At 42.6% G+C, this 17,607-nt stretch overlaps 1 protein-coding gene and 1 pseudogene across 2 annotated transcripts in view; one reads left to right on the top strand and one right to left on the bottom strand.

Annotated features, from left to right (window-relative positions):
- Positions 1-17,607, bottom strand: part of ME3 (malic enzyme 3) — a 217,117-nt gene that overhangs the window by 148,900 nt on the left and 50,610 nt on the right. The gene's annotated exons all lie outside the window — the stretch shown is intronic.
- Positions 899-5,414, top strand: LOC125078541 (uncharacterized; annotated as a pseudogene).

Below are 17,607 nucleotides of genomic sequence, written 5' to 3'. Positions count from 1 at the left end.
TCTCCGGCCAGACCAGCTTCTCCACTGGCCAATTTTGTTTTTGTAGTCACAGCACCTGAAACACCAGGGGCAGGTTAAGTCCAAAGAATTCAGTCACTGTGACAAGAATGGCACTGGGTTGTTACCAGCAGTGGACTGGGGCTTTTCTCTAGAGTCCCTAGTTGGTTCACAAAGCTGACAACAACACAGCTCTCATCATATGCTCAGAGCCACTTTCTTGGCATTGGGAGGGAGACTGTCCCACAATGACTATTGAGCTGTGTTGAAAAAATACCACCTGGAAGAACAATATAAACAGAGTCCAGCTTCAAGAGACGAAGGCTATCAGAGAGGTCAAAGAACACTTCCCTAGCTGTGGTGACCTCCCTAAACTCAAGGATGGAAGTGTGAGGCCTATGGCCTTGAGGGTGCAAACATAGGGCATCTCACTGTAACCAATGGGAAACATGGTTTTCACAGATAATTGCTGGATGTTAGCTAGCTTGGTCTCCACATCTGAGATAAGCCACTTATCTAAGGATTGTTCCTGAAACCAGCCACAAAGGAGCATTTTACCCAATTCCTATCCAGATTTTGAGATGTTGAAAATTTCTTTATTTCTGGCTAGAAACCACAAAAAAGGTTAGCACTGTACCATCTGGAATATGCATGGAAATCCTCAAATTCCACAAGACCTGCCGCACAAACTGCCTGGTCACTCTTCTGGAAAGAGGGCAGTGAGGCAGAAAGAGCCCAGAACTGAGGAGTCAAAGAGAGCTGTATTTGAATTCCGGCTCCCCTGGTCACTAAATATGTGACTTCAGGCAATTTGTTTACCTTTCCACTGGCCTCCGCTTCCTCATCTAAAAGCTAATATAGACCCCTCTGCACAGGGTTATGACGAGGATTCAGTGCGACCATGAGTGAAAAGATAACAGAGAAGGGGCATGGAGACGATGTCTGTGGGTGTGGGAAAATGACTCCCCTCCGCGCACCAACGCTGCGGTTCACTGTCACCCTGACAAATCGGCACAACAAGCCAGCCATCTGCCGGACTCATACTACACAAAACAGACAGGGTCCCCCTCTGGGAACTGACAAGGTCATGCCCAACCTGTCCGGAATTCCAGCACCCATCCCACAAGGACCTCACGATGCTCGGCACAGCGTTCTCAAAAGCTGCCACTTCGCTACCCCGGGAGTAAAAACAGTATCAACAGCCATCAGCACATCCTTTGGTTTAATGCTTAATATTTTGTGAAACACACATACACGTTTCACAGACATCACATGAGCTACACAAAGTCTCAGAACATCAACGCACAACCTGCAAGTTGCAGAGAGGGGAGAGGAGTCTCAAGCCTCAGCGCCAACCGACTCTGAGTTCAATAGGGATTTTGTAACATCTATCTTTCCCTAAATTTAGAATATATGTTTATTATCCACTGAAAAGTTAAGAAAATTAAATAAAAATTATCCCTAGTCTCATCACTCAGAGATAAACACCGAGTCATTTGGTCTGTTTTCTTCCAACATTTTTTCTATGCTTAAGAAAAACACTTGTTCAAACAGAGTTGAGATCATACTCTATATGAAATTTCCAGTTCTTTTTTTCACTTAAAATTATATAAGCATTTTCCCATATCCTAAAACTTCAACTTTTAAAACATTATTAAAAAACTGAAAAACACTCCAACTGATTATCTAATAATTCCTGTTTTGTAGAATTGTTTCCCACCTTTCACTATCATAAATTATGCTTTGATGAGCACGCACTTGGTTTGCATTTCTGGTTTTTATCTTATTTATCTTATCTTTTTCTGACTGTTTTTTAGATTAAACGGCTATGGGCCTTTAGAGACTGATAACTCTCATTCATTCATTCAACAAATAGGTAATGAGTACTTGCTAGGTGCTGGACAATGTTCTAAATCGGTAATATAGTAATAAGCAATAACAAACACATTTCAAAACAGACAAAATATCCCTGCCTTCATGAAACTTACATTCTAAAGTGGCCAAGCAATTGTAAGCCTTTTTAGGCACATTGCCAAATCAGTATATAAGTAACCATCCTACTGCATTTTCACTAGCACTGAGGATTATGGTCTAATTTTTTTTGACAATTTCATTACAGTTAACGGCACTGTTGCATTCTTTAAGGACTTTCCCCCTTTCTTCTCTGCCTCCACGCATTTACCAACTCACAAAATACAAGTAGATTGAAGAGACGTTTAGATACCCATCCAAATGCCAAGTTTCAAAGTTTTTTTTTTTTTCATCCAGTGAGAAAACAATCCCAGCCCCAAATCAGACTTTGAGAGGGTCTTATAATGTGTATGGAAATATATTTTAAAAAGTGAATAAAACAAAATAAAAAATAAAGAAAATGAAAATATTATATATAATGTTTGGGGAGTGTTTAAATACCTGTTAGAAACTTTCAGAATATTCTTTTTACCATATATACATATATAGTGGTTATAATATATCCAGCACTGCTTTGAGCATGGTTGACTAATGTAACCATTATAATCTGCTTATGATATGGATCCTACCATCGTCATTTGGTAGATGAAGAAACACAGTTTAGGTCAGGAGGGATTTACTGAGTATCTTCTATGAACGAGGCGCTGTGCTGGCCCAGGGTAACAAAGGTTATGAGTGGGTGGGCTGGGAGTCTGCATCTGGCTCAAGATCTACTTCCAGGCCCTCATTCTTTCTACTATGTTTTGCTTAAGGGAAAATGTTGTCTTGTTTGCGTTGATGTCTAAGAGGCAACTCTGGCCCAGGGCACAGTGGAACAAATTGCCTGAACTAGAAGAAGAGAAGCTCTCAGCTGTGTTGTGCTTGGGGGGGGGGGCACTGGTGCTCCTAGACACACCTGGGGGGCCCCCCTCTCTACCCCTTCAAGCCCCCGTCACTTTAATATGATCCAGGTGATTCAGAATATATCTTTTTGGTTCAGATTCCTCCATGCAAGGAACAGCAGTCTTTAGGAATTCCAAGAAGTTCTGTAACAATCCTAGGCCTTGGCATTAAAATCAGTTGAACCTTCAGTTATTGAAAATTCTTTTATATTTTTCCCCTGACAACTTGCCCTGTGCTTCAGGCTGCTCTGATAGCTCCCTTAATGGTTGCCTTCATATTTCAAAACCTATAAAATTACATATTTGAAGGGATTATTCATTTTTTTCCTATGGAAAGCACACACACCCCATAATGCTTTAATAATGATAACCAGATGGGTTGAGGGGTCTTTGACAAGGGGTTTCTTCAGCTAATTTGAGAACATACTGAATTTCAGCTTTTCTGACTAGTGCAAAAATGAGCAGAATAAAAGTGCCCTATAAATTTCCTACTTGTGCCATTTTAATACTTTCATCATAGTCAGATGAAATATATTTAAAGCCAACTCTCCCCTTTCTCCATTTTTGAAGGCACAGTTTTTGGGTTTTCCTCAGTCAAGTCCAGGAAAATGTTCAACCAGAAGGACTGGATACTCCTAAGTAGTTTCCTCTCAGAATTCAGCCTGTAACACCTCCAGTCAGTGGGGATGCTCCAGCCTCCTTCCTTCCTCTCAGAAGAGTCCAAGAAACTTTCAGGAGGTTTCTTAACTACATGTAGAATCATAAAATACTGGCCAGAAGGGACCTTAACAATCATCTGGTCTACCTCACTCACGTTGTAACAGAGGAAACCAATTTTAGAAAGGTTCTGGACTTGGCTAAGGTCATGCACATGCTAAGTGGCCGAGTGTAGACTTGAACAACATTCTACATGTAATGTTCATTCGTGATGTCACCATGCCTCTCTTTTCTGTTTTCCTTTCCTGTACTTTCTCTCCTTTTTTTGTTTTGCTTTCCATCTCTCCTGTTAGAACCAGGTCTTGGATGATGAGGCAGTGTGTCAAACCAGAGTGGATTGGGTTGCGGATAACAGCCATAGTGAGGTGCAACAGGAAACAGAGGAAAGGCTCTGGCAACAGGCAGCCAGAGAAAGTGTGACTGACAGGTCCAGCATAAGGTAGAAACTCAGGTGGATAGATGGTATGTGGAGAGCCGGGAATTCAACATCAGATAATACCCAGAAATGTATAAGCAGATTAGATGAGTGGCAGAGACCCAGACTCATGAATGGCTTTTCAGGAATAAGGACTTGCATTTAGAAGACCTGAGGTGCGGTACCAAAGGATGTGACCACAAGGGTTCTAGTACTGAGACTCCGAACTAGAAATGAGAATTCAGCCCCAAGGAACATGTTTATAAGGTCAGGTCAAAACCAGTAGTGAATTTCTTCCAAACCAGTGTGGCAGAGACAGTTAGCAGTTGACCAAAGAGGCCATGTACCTCCACAAATCTAGCCTTCCTTGCAGCTGGACAGGGGCCATGGATATTTCTGGTAAAGAACTGTGAAGAGAAGTGGAGCCACATACTTCTTGTTGCTGGGGAGGAGGAAGCCCACTAGACACCTACTGAGAACAGGCTTGTTGTGGCTCCTTGTCCACCCATCCAGCTCTGTGAAGTACCGGTGGACACAGCATGACCTTCTCACATGAGGACTTAATGTCTACCTGAGAAACACCTTGAAGCAAGAGAGCATACTTGGCTCCAAAGGGGCCATCTCCTAGACAAAAGAAGGAGCCAAGAAGGGTCCCCTCATAAAAGCAATGTTCTCTGCACATTATAACTTCTTGTTTTGTTGAGAAGCAGTTGAGAACCAGATAAAAGGGAATTTCTATATGACATAAATGTAATCATATACAAATATATTTAAATTACATCATGTAAATAGATTAATGTGGCTTTAAGCAGACTTACATAGGTATAGACTTACATCTCCTGACTCATTTAGTCCTCTCAACAACTGAGGCAGGTGCAATTATGATTCTCATTTGACAGATGAGGAAACTGTGGCACAGTTTCTCTAAGTAATCTGGGAGACAGTTCACCCTTGAGTAAAAAATGCAATATGTTAGAGGAAGCTAAGGCCACGCTGGGGTGAGGCCCTCACTTCATCTGGCGACTACACTGTGCCCAGCAACACCCGCTTAGCACTTACCCACCCTTCTCGGAGCTTGCCTGCATCTATGTGGCCCTCAGCCTGCTCCACGAGGAGGTAGATCTCCACGAGATATCCCACGAGATAAGATCAATGCCCTCATTAAAGCAGCGGGTGTAAGTGTTGAACCTTTCGGGCCGGGCTTGTTTGCAAAGGCCCCGGCCAATGTCAACGTCAGGAGCCGGATCTGCAATGTAGGGGCTGGTGGACCTGCCCCAGCAGCTGGTCCTGCCCCCCTGCAGCACAGCCAGCCCAGCTGAGAAGAAGATGGAAACAAAGAAGAATCAGAAGAGTCTGATGAAGACATGGGCTTTGGTCTTTCAGGCTAAACTTCTTCTGTAACTTGTTCAATAAAAAGCTGAACTCTTAAAAAACAAAAAAAGATAAGTAAAAACCACTAGATTAGAAATGACATTTTCAAAAAAGATTTTATTTATTTATTTGACAGATGGCGATCACAAGTAGGCAGAGAAGCAGAGAGAGGAGGAAGCAGGCTTCCTGCTGAGCAGAGAGCCTGATGAGGGGCTTGATCCCAGGACTCTGGGATCATGACTTGAGCCGAAGGCAGAGGCTTTAACCCACTGAGCCACCCAGGCGGCCCGAAATGACATTTTAATAGATAGTTAAGAAAATTACTATTGAATATTACTATACCTATAACTGTAATTTAAATGTGTGTGTGTGTAGATATAGATACAGATATGTGTATATACACATACATATTTTTTAAAAGTAGGTTCCATGCCCAGCAAAGCCCAGAATGGGGCTTGAACCTGCAACCCTGAGATCAAGACCGGAGCCGAAATCAAGAGTTGGACACTTAACTGACTAAGCCATCCAGGTGTCCTTATGTTTTATATATTTTTAAAACTAAAATTAACCATTTAAAAATGCATTTAGGGGGCATCTGGGTGGCTCAGTCAGTTAAGTGTCTGTCTTCAGCTCAGGTCATGATCCCGGGGTCCTGGGATCGAGCCCAGCATAGGGCTCCCTGCTCGGTGGGGAGTCTGTTTCTTTCCTTCCTCCACCCCGCCCTGCTCATGCTCTCTCTCTCAAACAAATAAATAAAATCTTTAAGAATAAATAAGTAAATATGCATTTAGCACATTCACAAGTTGTACAACCAACACCTTTATGTAGTTTTAAATTATTTTCATCATCGCAAAAAGAAACACCCTCGCCATTCAGCAGCTGCTCTCTGTATTCCCATTCCTCCATCCCCTAGACCTAAGCAACCACGCAGCTACTTTCTGTCTCTATAGATCTTACTATTTTGATATATTTATTCTAGATATTTCATCAAAATGGAATCATATAATCAGTGACTTTTGGGTCTGCCTTCTTTCACTTTAGCGTGTTTTCGAGGTTCGTTCCTCTTGTAACACGTGCCAGTGCTTCATCCCCTGTCATGGCTGGCTCCTCTCCACTGTACAGGTGTGCTCCTATTTGCTTATCCATACTTGTGGAGATCTGTGTGCTCTTTCAACCTTTCAGCTGCTGTGAAGAGTGCTGCTAGGGATACTCTTATACATAGGTTTGTTGGAGTGTCTGTTTTCCACTCTTTCGGGTATCCACCTAGGGGGGGACTTACTGGGTCATATGGTAATTCTATGTTTAACTTTTATAGGAACCCCCCACAACAAATTCCATAGTGGCTGAATCAGATTCCACAGCAAATTCCACAGTGGCTGAGTCATTTTACATTCTCACCAGTGATGTACAAACGTTCCAGTTTCTCCACATCTTAATCAACACTTGGTTATTTCCCAGTGTTTTTTGGTTTTCGTTTTTTTTTTTAGTATCGCCATCTTTGTGGATGTGAAGTAGCATCTCACTGTGATTTTGATACACATTTCTCTAATGATTAATGATCCAGAGTATCTTTTCCTGGGCCATTGTCCATTTGTACATCTTCTTTGAAGAAATGTCTATTTAAGTAACTTTGTTCATTTTAAAGTTTCTTTATCTTTTCCTTGTTATAAGAGTTCTTTATATATTCTGGATTCTAGATATATGACTTGCAAATATTTTCTCCCATTCTGTAGATTATTTTGTTACCTTAAAGCTGAGTTTCTAAGTCTCTTACTCAAACAGACTTCCTAGGATGGTAAAGTTTGTTTCAATATTTATAAATACTGACACTATAGATGTTTGCTATGGAAAACTGCATTTGTCAAAATTTGTTATTGAAATTTGTTACTAAACTTTGTAGTTTGTAATAGAAAAAAATTAACAAGTATTTACTAAGCATCTACTATGTCTCTTGTCCTCGAGTTATTTTAATTTACTTTGGAGCAAAAGACTTTTACTACAGACATGGTTACAGCCTACACAACCCAGTGTGGTGTAAAGTACTAGAATGAGAGCCAGCTTCTTGGCCTTTCCAGCCCAGGCAGTCACTTCACTTCTGCACCTTGGTTTTCCTCATCTGCAGGACAGGGCTGGTACTAACTGCTTTGCTTCCCTCCCAGGGCTGTTGTGAGGATAAGATGAGAAAAATGAGAATCTGCACCAGGAATTCGAGAGCTCTGTGGGATCCCCCTGCCCACCCCAACACACACACACACACACACACACACACACACACACACACAGGCACTCCGTAAACCACCCCTGTGCCGATGTCCTGGGCAAACCAGGCAGGATGGTGTCTGCACAGCACTCCTGGAGTGTTTTCTAAAACACTGGTCTAACTAGGTTACTCTGTCCTCTAAAGTCCTACAGTGGCTCCCTGTCTTCAAAGAGAGACTTGGTGATGTGACTCTTCTTCAGCCTCCCCTCTGACTCTGTCGCTCTGCTGCCCAGGGCCCTGGGCCAGGCTGTGCCAACCTGGTTTCCGGTCTGCACTGCCCTCCGTGACTCTTCAGAGCACCTGGACATGCTGTTCCACCAGCACTCAGAAGGCTGGAGGTGCTTCTGAGTCATAGGCTCTGACACCTGTAAGCGTCCTGGGAGGGCCTCCATCTCAGAGGCTTGAGGGACAGGAGATCACTCTGGCTTTGAAGGCTGTGTGGACAGCGCCACTCTGCTCCCAATAGCTGTGTGACCCGGAGCCATGCTCTCTGGTTCTCAGCCTTCTCATCTGTGATTCAGGGGAGCTCTGAGTCCCTTTCCGTCTAGGACCCGGCATTTCCTCTGCGAACAATTACTTATTTTTAGCTTTACTGAGGTATAATTGACAAATAAAATGGTAATATATTTAAAGTATACAGCAGGATGAGTCCTTATATGTACACCCTATGTCGAGTTAATTATGTAACCATCATGTCACATAGTTACCATTTGTGTACGTGTGTGTGTATGTGTGTGTGTAAGAACACTTCACTTTCACTCTCAGCAAATTTCAGTTACACAATACAGCATCAGCAACTACAGTGACCATGCTATGCGTTAGAGCAGATCCTTACCGAAAGTTCATACCTTTCACTAACTTCTCCCTATTTCCCCCAGCCCTAGGCAACCACCATTCTAATTTGCTTCTGTGTGTTCACCTTCTATTTTTTTTTTTTTAGATTCCACATGTAAGTTTGCCACATGTAGCATTTGTATGAACAAGTATTTTTTGTTGAATTACAGTTGGCCCTTCTCGAACACCACAGGTTTGAACTGCACGACCCCACTTCTACGTGAATTTTTAAAAAATAAATACAGTACAGTACTGTAAACATGTTTTCTCTTCCTTATAAGTTACTTAATAACCTTTTCTTTTCTTTAGTTTATTGTAATAATACAGTATATATAATAAATACAAAATATGTGTTAATCCTTTGTAAGTGTTAACTTACAAAATACGTGTTAATCAACTGTTCTTACTATAGGTAAGGCTTCTGATCAATAGTAGGCTATTGGTAGTTAAGTCTAAGAAGTGAAAAGCACACAAGGATTTTCAACTGCTTGGTGGTTGGTGCCCCTAACCACCACCTCATTCCTTCTAGGGCCAGCCGTATATTGAAATCAGTGGTACTTAACAATAGTCATTATTCACTGATATTTACTATTTTAGGCTCTATTAGACTACATTATTATTTTTTACAACTACTTATTTATTTATTTTAGAGAGAGAAAGTGCAGATGGAGGGGAAGGGATAGACGGAGAGGGAGAGAATCTCAGGCAGACTCCCCTTGCGCACAGAGCCCAACATGGGGCTCGATCTCATGACCCTGAGATCATGACAAGAGCCGAAATCAAGAGTCAGACACTCAAACAACTGTACCGCCCAGACGCTCCTGAACTACCTTATTTGAAATCACTATAACAACACTTTAAAAACAGATTTATAAAAATCACGCCTGCTTTTACAGATGGAATGGACAAGCAGCCTCCCTGAGTCATAGAGCCAGAGAGGGAGGAGCAGGCTAGGCTTCGAACCCAGACAGTCTGACTCCAAAGCTCAAAGTTTTTCACTTCAAGTCTCTTCCTCCAGGACACTTTCAATGCTTTTCCCCTCCCTGAGGAGAGGGCCCCAACTTACTGGCCCAGAAACAATGGACTAGTTCTCCACTCCAACCTACTAAGAGCTTCCAGAGCCTTTGTGTGTCCCTCCCAGAGAAAGATTTGGGAGTGGGCGGCTGAAAGTTGTGGCTGGGAGAAGACTCCACCTCCCCGCCCCCACCCCCACAGCTATCCGAGCTCATCTGAGAAGAGCAATAACAACCATATCATATGACACTTACACAATAACAAACAATCTATTCATTGCTGTATCTTATCTTATGAGAAGGCCACAGCAATCCCCGTAAGAAGAGTGAGGATTGACTTTATAGTTGAGGAGAAGGAGTCTCAGGAGTTCCCCTGCCCATGACCACATGCTTGGCTCCAAGTACATCACTTCCCTCCTGAGCCTTTGACACACCCTGTGGAGCTAGAGTTTGTGGAAATCTCTCAGGGAGAGGCCTTCCTAAGTTTCTCCTTGTGGTCAGCAAGGGAAAGGGGTGTTTCTGGCCACTTTGAGCTACACACACAAATGCCACTCAATTGGAAACCTGGCCTTGACCCAAAAGAATCGATTGGTGGTCCGCCTTTGGTGAAGTTATTTTCGGGTCCCCATCAGCGTTCTCACATTCCTTTACGCAGGCTTCCTCCTGTGGCCCCTGAGCTTGCCAGTACCTCAGAATACCCCTGACAAGCTCAGTAACTGATGCTCACCAGATGCTGCTCAGGCCTCGTGTTCTTACTCAGGGATGACAGAAAAAATACACCAGTGCCCACTGGGAACTCACTGATAGTTCACAGTGCTGATGACTCTCCCCATACGGAAAAGTGGAGAAAATTTGGTGGAGCGGTGTGGAGACTTTGGTCAGTTGACTGGTTTTGATATGGAGGTCATTTGTCTGGCTTCAGATTATCTGCTGCTTACCCCTCCTGTCTTAATCACCCCTATTTCTTTTCTAATCCATGTGTCACCAGGAGAAAGAAGTGTAAACATGTGAGGTTGCGGTTTTCAGCAAATTCGTCGGGAATCCATGCCAAACCAGGCATCGCCTGAAAACCAGTCTGGCACGGAGAACAACTGAAGGAGACAGGGTTACATTTCTTGTAAACCAACAGCTTGATTTTCATTTTGGCACATTGTGGGTTTTGTTGTTATCGTTGTTGTTGTGGGCTGAGGGATAGGTTTATTTTCCATGGCTGGGTTTACGGCTCAATGCAGAGTTGTTTCTTGAAGTTTGCTGAATAAATTCTAGTGAACTTACACTCACAGCCCTTAAGAATTTGAGCAATCCATTCTCCTCTCAGAGCAATCATTCTAAATTGATCCACTCCTTGTCTGGGATATTCTTATTAAAAATTACTTTACAGACGACTTAAGAGACACAGTTTTTTCACTACAGGGGAAAAATACCCCAAAGAATCAAGTTAATATCACCATCAAGAGGCAAACAGGGAAGCAGGCCCTTCCCATAAGAGAGTCACAGAATTGCAGAGTTGGAAGGGATCTAAGAGTCCTCCCCACCCGCCTCGTGCAGTATCCTTGCTAGATGTTTCTTCAGCTTCCAATCAAACACTTCCAGAGATGGAGCAGTCAGTGGTTTTTAGAAAGTTTTTCTTTACATTGAGCAGAAGTTGACCTCCTACTCAATGCTACCTGTATGCCCTTTGTGGGCCTTCTGGAGATGCAGAGTAAGTCTACTTTCCATTCTGCCCGATGGCCCTTTGGATATTGGAGGAGGGCACTCCTCTACTTTCTCTCCTTCAGAAAGAGACTGGGGTTCCAGAATCATTCTTTCAGGCCCACTCCCAAGAAGATTATGCCTTGACTGACCCATAAGCCAAATGTACCCATTACGTTATTTCCAAGTGCTCGGAACCAGGCTGTTGTTTAGAGGAACAGAAATACATTTTACCCCAGAGCTGATTAATTTAAGCATGAGCAGTACACTCCTTTAAGTATAAGGTTACAAATGAAGAAAACAAAAAACAAAAATAACAGGAGGTATTTCTTAGAGACAGGAAAAGCTCCATACATTCTGGGATAAATCTAGCAAGTTAAGTTTAGCAGCTGCTCATTATTTGTGAAATGCTATGCCTGCTTCTAGAAAAAGGACAAAGAGGCAGCCAAAAGATAAGACAAGAGTCTCTTGGAGTTCATGCACGCTTGCTTAATTTAGGAAAATTCCTAGGAGGGGCCACTGTGGGGAGCTGGAGACCACTCTGAAAGGAAACCTAATTCTAGTAAAATTAAGTGCACATGTGATGGAAGCAGGCTGGGCATTGTTTGAATCTAGTTTGGAAAATGATCCTGGAAATTTTCTCCAAGAATCTACTCATGATAGCAATGTTTTCAGGTACAGTTTAAATGCAGTTTTGCCCAGAGGCAAAGCAATGGACTCAAATACCCTGTAAACTCCCTCTAGAGGTTCAAGTGTGCAGCCCTCCTGGGCCTGGAAGGGTGCCCCAGTTTCCAAAGGGAATCAAGAGACATACAAGAAGTTATCTTTTTTTTCTTTCTTTTTTTTTTTTTTTTTTTTGTGAATTAGAGCCAAATCTGTTGGTTGAATGAAAAATCAGAGAACAAAACAAAACTTCTCCATTCTCCAAATAAAGCAAGGCTGGGATCAAATGCATTGTGAATGTATATACATTCATATCCTAATGTTTCAAATCAGGTAACAGGCTGATAGTTGACAGCGCAATGAAGAAAGCAAAAGTTCCTGATGCCTCCTAGCTGTGTTAACTCCTAAAAAGGCATGCATCTTCTTGTGAATGGATGACATAATCAATATGACCATCGTAAGAGCTACCAACTGCTGAGCACTTTTTATGTGCTAGGCACTATGCTAAAAACCTTACTTGCATTTTCTTATGTCATCATCACAAGGCCCCCCTTTAGGTAGATACTAGTATTAGCACTGTTTACAGATTAGGAAGCAGGGGCTTATGGGAGTTAAATCCTTTCTACAAGAGCAATGCAGTTCCTATGGGCTGACGTTAGGACTTGAACTCTGATCTGTGCTTTTAAACACAATAGAACAGTGCTTTCTCATCAGCAACTGGACTTTGCAAGCTGAATGACGAGTTCCGAACACCCAACAACAAGAGGTGCCATTAATGAGAGGCACGGCTGAGAGTGTACATATGATGCCTGGTCCGTCATGAATTTTCAGTGAAAGCCTTCTCTAAAATGACCACCAACCTGAGTATCTGTGTCCTGAGTGTGTCCTTCCAGAACACAGACACCCTGGGAGGCAGTCCAGTCCATGCAATTTGATTTTTATATCCTGTCACCTAGACCGGTATGCTTCCTACACTGGGTGCACACATCAAAGAAAGACTGAAAGACACTGGCTGTCTTCTAAGAGCTTACAGTCTGCTAGCAATGTTCAGGATTTGCACACACACACACACACACACACAGCCCAGTATAATTATATTAGTCAGAAGTGAGTTAATATATGTTAAAGTTACATACCAGCAATTTCACATTCTTCGTTTACATGAAAGCCAGAAAAACTTGCCCACGTACAAGGAGACATGTACCAGAGTGTTGGCTGCAAAATTGTTTCTAATAGCAAAAATTGGGAACAATTAAATAGTTCTTAGCAGAGGCCAGGAGAAGTACATTTCAGTTTACTAATATAATGGAATGTTATACGTGGTGATTAAAATAAATGGACTGAAACTGTATTATATGGATAACTCTTAAAGTACAATAAGTAGAAAATATAATGATAATAATAGCTAAGATTTATTTAACACTTAAGTGGCAGGTAGAACTTTATGTGTTTTGCATGTATTAACTCATTTCGTCCTCACAACAAACCTTCAAAAAGTAGATATTATCAGCAAACCCATCTTAGACATGAAGAAGTTGAAGCATACCTACTTTGACGTAATTGCTAAGATGTTGAAAGATATGCAAAAAGACCATAATTTAAGAATACATCCATATGTATTAAAAGCATTAAAACATGCATGGGAATTATTAAATACCAAAATTATGATGGTGATTACCTTAGGGGAGGCAAAAAGGAGAGGGCTATGATCCAGCAGGGGATTAGAGAGGACATCAAATTGTATTGACAATGTTTCATATAATGACTGCCACATATTCTTTGTATTTATACTTTTTCTATGTATGAAATATTTCATAATAAAAAATTACCAACAAGCAGAAACTAAATACCTAAATATTAAATAGGCTCGAGGTAAAGAAACACTATTCCTGATATTGCATGGAGAAAAAGGTATGTATTTATATATTTAAGATTTATTTATTTATTTGAGAGAGACAGGAGAGGGGAGGTGGAGAGGGGGAGAGGGGGAGAGGGAGAGAGGGAGAGAGGGAGTCTTGAGCAGACTCCACGCTAAGCATGGAGCCTGACCCGGGGCTGGATACAAGCCAAAGCTCAGTCTTATACCTGCGATCACGATCGTGACCTAAACTGAAACCAAGAGTCAGTTTAACCATCTGCACTACCCAGGGGCCCCCAAAAGGGGCATTTCCATTGGACTAACAAATGCGGGAATCAGAGGGTACGCCAGGCAAGGGATGCTGTGCACAAAAGTGGAAAGCACAGCAAAGTCAGACTGAAAGACATTCTTACTTTCCATTCCAAGGCCCCTGGAGGGCCCAGTCTGAGGGACTTAGCCCCTGGACTTGGTGGCTCCACTGTCTCTCTGGCCTCCTTTCTGTGGCTGGAGACTGGGGAACTGGGAGGCCTCAGCCTCTTGGTCCAGGGCGGACAGGGGTGGCTGGCTTGACTCTGACATCCTATAGCTCCCCCTTAAATCGTGTGTGTGTGTTGGGGAGGAGAGGGGTGCTTATCTGCCACCCAAAGACAGATTGGCTGTGATGCAGAAGTCTGTGTTGACAGGCATGAATGATGAGTGGCTGTCTGCTTTTGACTTCAGGAAGAGATGATGGGGATTCAACTGCAACTCAAAACCCAGACAGTGACTAGCTGACAACAGGGGCTAAGTGCTTCACTGACCACAACTGAACGAACCTTTGGCCAGACAGGCCAGGGCACAATGGAAGACCTCAGGCAGTCCAGTTTTAAGGCAGCTGTGGCTCTGGGTTAGAACAGCCCCCAAGTCCAGATATCGCCCCAGGCCAGATGATACTGTCCTGAACTTGGACTATAGACCCTTCACACCCCATGCTGCCACTACTCCCTGCCTCCATCCACCCCTCCACCACCTGTACCTATTGGGACTACCCCCAACCCTGCTCACCTGTTCTCACTGGATGTTCAGCAGCCTGGGTTCTGGATCAGAAAATCTGGGACAGCATAACTGGCCACTTTGCCAGAGTCTCTGGGGACAAAAAACTGGTGTCCCAAGAGCACAAAGAGAAGTAGCTGCTCCAAAAACACTTATTTGGCTGATACAAATGAGTCTCTGGTTGGTGCTGCACTCAAAGGAAGGCATTGCCTTGTCATGCAATTGGAAGACCTAGAGGTTAAGTCTGAAGATGGGGCCATGAATGTTGGCTCTTCCTCTGCTTCTACGTGTCTGATCTTAGACAAGTACTCAGCTTCTCGTACCTCAGTTTTCTCCTCTGCAAAAGAAGGGCCACAACAACCATCACCTAAAGGGGGATTGTGAGGAGAAAAGATGAACCTTTAGCTGACGGTCATTGTGACCGCTGGGCGTTCACTATGTGCCTAACTCTGCACTTGGGACTCTGAAACAGAATCTCGCCTAAACTTCTCAGCACCTCCGAGAAGGAGCTGCGCAACAGAGAACTAAAGTAATTTGCCCCAGTCTCACAGCTCATAAACTGTGGATCTGGGATTCAAACCCAGATGTGTCTAGCCCTGAAGACTTACAGCACTTGAGGTTGCAAAGTGCTTTGAAAATATTATTTCTACAATTCATGTAGAAGTTGAAAACTCATCTCAACTAGGTTCAAACATCCTCTCTCGAACTGGCCTGATTTGGGATTAATTTAGATCCAAAACACACAGGCTGGATTACGACATTGCCATGAGTCCAAGACCCCTTTATCACCACATGAGCAGACTGGAGACCTGTTTTCCTTTCTGTCTGGACATGTAGGGAGCCAGGCTGGACATGAAGGGCTCCCCAAATCGAGAACAACCTTCCCTGGGGAACCCGAGTCTCCCAATCCCCAAGGTGGTTCTCTTACCTTGGACCTCAATTCTTTGTCTTCACAGAGTCTTGGCAACGGTCACCAATGAGGTGTCTAAGGAGTTATTTCATGGTCTCTGAAAGCTAGGTCCTCTAACCCAAACATTCACTTCGCTTGCCAACCCTGAATTAAGGGCTCTGGAAATTAAGCATTTCAATAGCTTCACTGTATCCCCTAGCCTAGAACAAGTCAAGCTGTTTCTTTTATCCTGGCATTATTCTTAATATTTTATTAAATATTAAGTGTTTGGTGCTAAAGTTCTATAGCATTTACCACTTTAAATAAATTAATCAGCTTCTTCTTCACATAATGTCTGAAATGTTAAATCATGTCACATGGGGCCACAAGAGAACTTTTAGGATTTTTGGCTGTAAGAATACATCCGCTCTAGCAGATCCACATTCTTTTTTTTTTTTTTTTAATGTGATCCAGCTTGAAAAACCAAGAGCCTTCAGCTGGAGGTCCTTTTGGGACATGTTTTTCTGACTTTCAGAAATCTAAGCTGGAATTTATACACCCTTCTTCCAAGCGAATAGATGTTAGTGAGCTTCTGGTCACATTTAGACCATGCCTGTATTTTTCAGAGTCACAGTTTCAGAAGCTACAGCCTCTGGATAAATGGAATCACTGCGTTTCAGAGTTCGAGGTTGCCCAAGAAATCAATTAGTAGAGCATTCTCCAATTCCTGGTGAATAAAAATTAATGGTTCCATCACAAGCCATTATATTAAAGACCATTCATTGGGTATTTACTATGTACCATGCACAGTTCTTCTTTTTTTTTCCCCCTAATTTTTTAAAACAGGTTTTATTTATTTATTTGTCAGAGAGAGAGAGAGAGAGAGCACAAGCAGAGAATGTGGCAGGCAGAGGGAGAAGCAGACTCCCTGCTGAGCAAGGATTCTGGTGTGGGACTTGATCCCAGGACCCTGAGACCATGACCTGACCCAAAGGCAAATGCTCAACCGAATGAACCACCCAGGCGCCCCTTTTTTAATTTAATAAAAAATTTTAAAGTAATCTCTATACCCAATGTGCAGCTTAACTCATGACCCCAAGATGAAGAGTCACATGCTCTACAGACTGAGCCAGCCAGACGCCCCATGTCACTATTCTAAGCACTACATAGGTATAACTTACTTTGTCCTCTCCCAAAACTCACAAGGTAGATACTGTTATCATTCCCATTTGATAGATAACAAAACAGAGGCACAAAGGTAACATTATCTGCCAAGGTTCAAATCCAAGCTGTGGGACACCCCCTGGCCACTTCTTTATCTCTTGATTCAAGATCACAGAGCTAGGAAGTGTTCCCCTCAGTCTCAGTCTACAGTCAAGAGGCTACAGGGAAGCACTTTGCCTCTGGAGGGCTGTCAAGGTATGTGAGTGTTTGGAGGGGGGGGTTGCTGATGGTGGTGTGAGGTGGGTGGTGGCAGAGCACCTCCTGACCCCCCGCAACCCCAAGAATGTTAGCTTTTGACCTGGGTCTGCTGTGGCTTGGGGATTAGAGAATGAGGCCCAGTTCATCTGTCTTGCTCTCAAGGATTCTTCCTTGGTTGGGGGGGGGATATATATATATAAATATACATATAGATAGATAGATAGATTTTTTTAACAAAGGAAAATGTAAACATCCTAATTGCACAGAATGTATTGAAAAGTAGAAAGAAGTAAAACTTACTCATAATCCTACCATCCACCAACCACTGCTGACATTTTTGTCTTTTATCCTGTAGTCATTTTTGGACAATGCATACATCATTAGCTGTGACAGTGATAAATATACAATATTGTATCTAGCTTTTTCCACTATATATTATCTATACTAATATATACCTTTTATGAACATCATTTAAAAATGTATATATGTGTATAAAATGTTGCATGTTATACCATCATGGGGATATGCTACAATTTATGTAAATATTCCTCTGTTGTCAGGCATTTATGTTATTTTTTGAACATTGTATTAT

This window comes from Lutra lutra, chromosome 10 (genome assembly GCF_902655055.1).
Source record: "Lutra lutra chromosome 10, mLutLut1.2, whole genome shotgun sequence".
Taxonomy (NCBI): domain Eukaryota; kingdom Metazoa; phylum Chordata; class Mammalia; order Carnivora; family Mustelidae; genus Lutra; species Lutra lutra.
This window is presented reverse-complemented; position numbering and strand designations above follow the sequence as displayed.